At 39.8% G+C, this 5,716-nt stretch overlaps 1 long non-coding RNA gene across 1 annotated transcript; it reads right to left on the reverse strand.

The window, feature by feature from the left end:
• Window positions 1–2,858: 2,858 nt before the first annotated feature.
• Window positions 2,859–4,390, reverse strand: LOC113477593. Its single transcript, XR_003397932.1, has 3 exons — window positions 4,336–4,390; window positions 3,603–3,685; window positions 2,859–2,973 (listed from the first exon to the last, which is right to left on the reverse strand). It is a non-coding gene; the product is annotated as an uncharacterized LOC113477593 (long non-coding RNA).
• Between the last annotated feature and the right edge of the window lie 1,326 nt (window positions 4,391–5,716).

A 5,716-nucleotide genomic window follows, 5' to 3' on the forward strand; every position in this document is an offset into this window, starting at 1 on the left:
GTTCAACATGTGAGCTTGGAAAAGATTGTTTAAAGAAAAGAATTGCTTCTGCTGAAAAGGATGAAGGGCCTGAACTAGCTATATCCCTCCACAGAGAGAACGGCATCAGAGGCAGGAACATAGAGAGCAGGTAGAGGAACCTGAGAGTAGTGGAATAGAGGATGTGGAGGAAGGGCCATCTGAGGTCGTAATTCATACCCCTGTTTCTCGAAGAACTCGGCAGCAGGTACAAACAATAGCTCCCCTGAGGCAAGGAGCTGGCAATGATGGGCCTGTGTATGTGAAAGTGCCTTTTTCAGTGACGGATTTGATGGCTTGGAAGCAGGCAGCAGGAGTGTATAGAGAGGATCCTGAAAGAGTAGGCAGAGTAGTAGACACTATAATCAGAACACAGAATCCAGATTGGAGTGATTTACAGGTAATTCTAGATAATTTGTTGGATGATACAGAAAAGCAGATGGTACTAAAAGCTGGCAAAGCCCAGGCAGAAATGGCTGTATTAAGTGGAACAACCAGTGGAACAATGGAGCAGAATTTTCCATCTGGGGATTCGCAATGGGATCCAAATAATGTGGAACACAGAGAAAGATTGAATCAATATCAGAAAGGGATTTTATATGGAGTTAGACATGCCATGCCTAAATTGTTGAATTGGTCTAAGTTATATGAGGTGGGACAAGATAAGAATGAATCTCCCTCAGCATTTCTGGAGAGACAGAAGGAAGCTGCCAGAAAATACACTGATTTGAGAGTGGAAACAGAGGCGGCTCAGATACAATTGACTTTGATTTTTATGGGACAATCAGCACCAGATATAAGAAAGAAACTCCAGAAACTCGAAGGAGAGGACTCAAGGAGTCTAAATAAAATGCTAGAAGCAGCATGGAAAGTATATAATAACAGGGAAAAAGAGGAAAGGAAGACCAGAGAAAATAGATTGTTGGTTGTAATGACAAGGACAGCAGGCAGAGAAAGAGGCAGAGGAAGAGGACGAGGAATTGCTAGAAGGGGAGGATTTATGAACTATGGAAATCAGAATTTTAATACCCCCTTAGGAGTGAATCAGTGTACCTATTGTAAACAAGAAGGACATTGGAAGAAGGATTGTCCTAGAAGTAGAAATGCTCAGCAGGAAATAGCCAAATTGATGGGTTTAGATGACTGAAGGGGACTGGAGGGGAACCCAAGCCTCTGGTTGTAATTAAGCTGGGAGAAAAGGAAGTTAAATTTTTGGTAGATACAGGAGCGACATTTTCAGTATTGAATACTTGTAAAGGAAAAAATGGAACAAAACCAGCAAACATAATAGGAGCAACAGGGAATGAGGAAAATAGGCCATTCCTGCAACTTCTGGATTTAAAATTTGGAAACAAAATAATTACACATGAATTTTTGTATGTACCAGAATGTCCGATACCCTTATTAGGAAGAGATTTGTTATCTAAACTAAATGTACAAATTGTTTTTGAGGAAGGGGAACTTTTCTTGAAAATACCTGAGTCGAAAACAGGAGAAATCCTGATGATACAAGAAAAGGTAAAGGAACCAGAAATTCCACCAGAGGTGGATTCTGCAGTGATTCCTACAATATGGGAAACAGACATTCCTGGCAAATCAAAATTGGCAGAGCCTGTGAAAATAGATATGAAGGATGGTGCAGGGACAGTAAAAAATAAACAATATCCAATTAAACCAGAAGTTAGACAGGAATTGAAGAAACTAATTGATAAATTTCTGAAGTACAAAATTTTAGAGGAATGTGAATCTGAATATAACACTCTTATTTTACCAGTCAGAAAACCCTTGGGTGAATATAGGTTAGCGCAAGACTTGAGAGCGGTGAATCAAATAGTCAAGGACATATATCCTGTAGTGGCAAATCCCTATACATTGTTGACAGCATTAAAAGAAAATTATCAGTGGTTTACAGTGCTTGATTTAAAAGATGCTTTCTTTTGTATACCTTTGGAGAAGGAAAGCAGAAAATTGTTTGCTTTTGAATGGGAAAATCCACAGACAGGACGAAGGATGCAGCTGACATGGACAAGACTACCCCAAGGATTTAAGAACAGCCCGACAATTTTCGGAAACCAGTTGGCAAAAGAACTTGAAATTTGGAAGCAGAACCAACCAAGGCCTGGACATTTACTTTTACAGTATGTGGATGACATACTAATTGCTACAGAAGAAAGATTTACCTGCATACAGGTCACAATAAACCTTTTGAATTTTCTGGGACTGAATGGGTACAAAGTATCTCGGAAGAAAGACCAAATAGCCTGCCAGACTGTGATTTATCTGGGCTTTGAGATTTCAAAAGGACAGCGACAATTAGGAAAAGATCGTAAAGAAACTATTTGCAATATACCTGAGCTGAAAAAACATTCATGAGCTCAGAGCATTCTAGGGAATGACCGGGTGGTGTCGTCTTTGGATTATGAATTACAACCTAATAGCTAAACCATTGTATGAGGCCCAAAAGAATTTTCCTTTTGTATGGGGCCCCCAAAAACAGAAGGCTTTTATAGAGATAAAACACACCTTAATGTCTGCACCTGCTTTAGTTATTTTTATCCCAGATTTCGGTGACACTAGGGTCCTATAGTGGTAAATTAAGATTGCTGTCTTTTGGTTGTTTCAGCAATACAGGATTTGGCCATTCCCTACGTTAGAAAAGCCAGCAACTGTCCATCTAAAACTCTGCCATGTAATTCAGGGTAGGAGTGAATGTTGTCAACGCAAATCTTATATGAAGAACTACCTCTAGAACTGTTACTTCTTTCTGAAAATTAAAATAAACAATAGCTCTAAACATTTTGAAAAAAAAATAATGAAAAAAAAAAAAGCAAACCAAGAACTTGTTCACAAGAGCAGAAGCCAAAGCATTTGGATAGAGCAGACATGTTCTTGCTACCAGCATTGTCCAGCAAACCCCACCAAGAAATCCCAGCAGGTTGGAGTAAATGCCATGTCCTAGAGCGGATACACTGCCGTTAGCCTGCAGTCTTTCCATACCCAAGGATATTCCTTCAGATCTGCAGCACCAACTTCACAATCTATAGAAAACTCAGTACACTTCAGCCTCAAAGTCAGTTGTTATTGCAGTGCAATGAGGCCAAAACTGTTGGTCCTTAACAGTGATGAGAAAAAGAATCCTTGCCACACCACTTCCCAAAATACCGCTACTCTGAAATTTGCCTACACTGCTACAGCTCCCGCTTCCCTCCAACTTCCCTTAAGAAAAAAAATTCCACCATGCTTCTAGTACTTGCTCTAGCCACACGTGCAAACAGTACTTTCTTATTCCTTATGGATCAAGCTTTTATACTTTGGCTTTTGTATCACCTGACGTCAGGTTCCTGATAAGCAATAAAGCACCTTGTGTTGTAGGCACTCCCCTCTTCTCCCCATTCTACCCCCATAAAAAAACACACTCACTCTACTCCATGGACAGACCTTGAATCTAAACTAAAAACCAGGCTTTTGTTTGAAAACTGTCACTGAAATGGCTATCCAAAGCTGAAGTACTTCAAACAGTCTTACTTTTTCAGTGTGAGGTGCCTCTGAGAATCTTAAAGATTATGAGCAGTCACCTTACTCACGTTTTGCCCACTGTTTAATTGCACGGAGCATGAGCCAGAAGTTCTCTTTACTTGGCACTAGATGTAGCATTTCCTTGGCAACTCTAAAAAAGTTAAGTACAGAAGTTCCTAGTAACAGGTACAGATCCGTTTGATGCTATGCTGGATCAATAGCTTACAATTTATCATTCAAATCTAAGAATTCAAGTTTGGATCACTCACTTTGTGGTACGTTAAAAATTACAGATTACACCTAACATTCGGTATCCCTTCAGGTAACTGGTGCCCTCAACAGCTTTGTCATCATTTATAGACTCTCACCAACCATTTTTCATAAGGCCTTTCTAGAGGATTCTGAAAGCCAGGTTTCTTTCAACAGCCAGGAACAATTAAACCAGTCGCTGTTAAACAGTGAGCAAGTTAGGCTTCAGGTAGTTTAAATATCTTTTTGGGTTTTTTTTATGAAGTATCACACATTCTTCTCTATCAAGTGCTCTACCTATTCATCTGAAGCAGTTTCTGTGGCAAGCTGAAACAATGCACAGACACTGATCAAGGAAACATGAAATACAGGTCTATCTCAACAGACAACTCCTTGAAACATCGAAATGTAAGGCCACTCGCCACCTCCTCAGATCTCAAGTACACAGGAGATCAGTTTAGGCACCTTGTACAGAAACTGGAGTTGTGGAATGTGCATTCTAGACCAATTTCAGTAACACTTTCTTTTTTAAAGATGTGTAAATACGTTCACCATTTAAGCTCTGTACACATCTCATATCCAGGCTTCTCAGACATCTCCGAGATCAAGATTAATCAGAAACAGTTTGCACAGACGGTCTTGCAAGCACCAGATCAATCTTAAGAGGAAGAAAAGTGTCAACCGTGAGTTAGAATGCTGCACTGTTTGTGAACAGCACGCTAGTGGGGAACAGTTAGTCAAGTCTCAAAAAGAGTGGTTAACATTTTTATTTAGAACTATGTGACTATAGATACATCTCCCAAGAGATTTATTTGCCAAAAAAACCTCAAGAAAATTGCTTGAAGTCCCATCTTTTATTTACAAAACCTTCATTGTATCCCCCCTTCTCTTTGAGCTAGGTAAAAGAAGGGGGTTTTTAAATTGAAGATTAAACAGAATTTCCATTAAAAGGGAACTGAAAATTAATCATAGAATTAAGTTCAATCACCTCAGCTGTACTTCAGCAAAGGAGAGAGCATTTTCTCTATGCAGCAAGCCCTTTTGATCCTGAAGCGTCTGCTTCTTGAGGCAAGAAAGTTATTCTGTGAATGTCTGCACCAGACAAAGGCCAGAAGAAGGTCACAGAATACGTGTCTTCATGAGAGCGATACCAAGCAGTATCTTGCTTAGGTACTACAACACGCAGGTCTCCATTCACTGTACAAGACGTGTTCAAGAAACAAGGATTCCTGCAGCTGACAAACCCAGGCAGGAGTCAAATGAGTATTTTACTTTTTAGTTTCCAGATTGCTTTTCTCATGGCCACTTCATTTTTGATTTGCCACAAAGCATTTAGTCTGCTGACATGATTCATACAGTGGACTAACTACACCACACTCATCCCTCTGTAGAAATCCAGCTTGTCAGAGCTGGGAGGAGTTAGCAAGGACACTGCCTTTGCTCCCACTCTGAACAGTCCTTGTGAGACTGTGAGTGCTGTTCAAGCAAGCTGCCCTGCTCTACATCACAGTTCCTGGGGGCTTATTTTCCTATAAGCTCCCATTTTACTGCAGCGTCTTCTCCTGGGACAGGCTGTGGTCAGGCCGTTCAATTACGGTTTCCTAAATACACTCTAAGGTACAAATATCCTCATTGAAATAGCATGATCACAGTTCCCTGGAGAAGTTATCCTATTCCAAAGGAAGAAAACAAATATTTCGCACCTAAAGAAAAAAAGCAAAACACCTCAACACCATCAAACTTGACAAATGGTACATATGCATCTTCAACTGCCTGTAAAGGAACAAATAACTCTGTAAGAAAACATTTTTTGCTACTTTCATGTTCTTCCTAAACTGTGATAATCTACAGAATTTACACTGCTAAACTACTCAGTATCGACACTGAGCTGCTTCTGAACCAAAAAAAAAAAAAAAAAAAAAAAAAAAAAAAA

Source organism: Athene cunicularia (assembly GCF_003259725.1).
Source record: "Athene cunicularia isolate RWA chromosome 2 unlocalized genomic scaffold, athCun1 chr2_part2, whole genome shotgun sequence".
In the NCBI taxonomy this organism is placed as follows: Eukaryota; Metazoa; Chordata; class Aves; order Strigiformes; family Strigidae; genus Athene; species Athene cunicularia.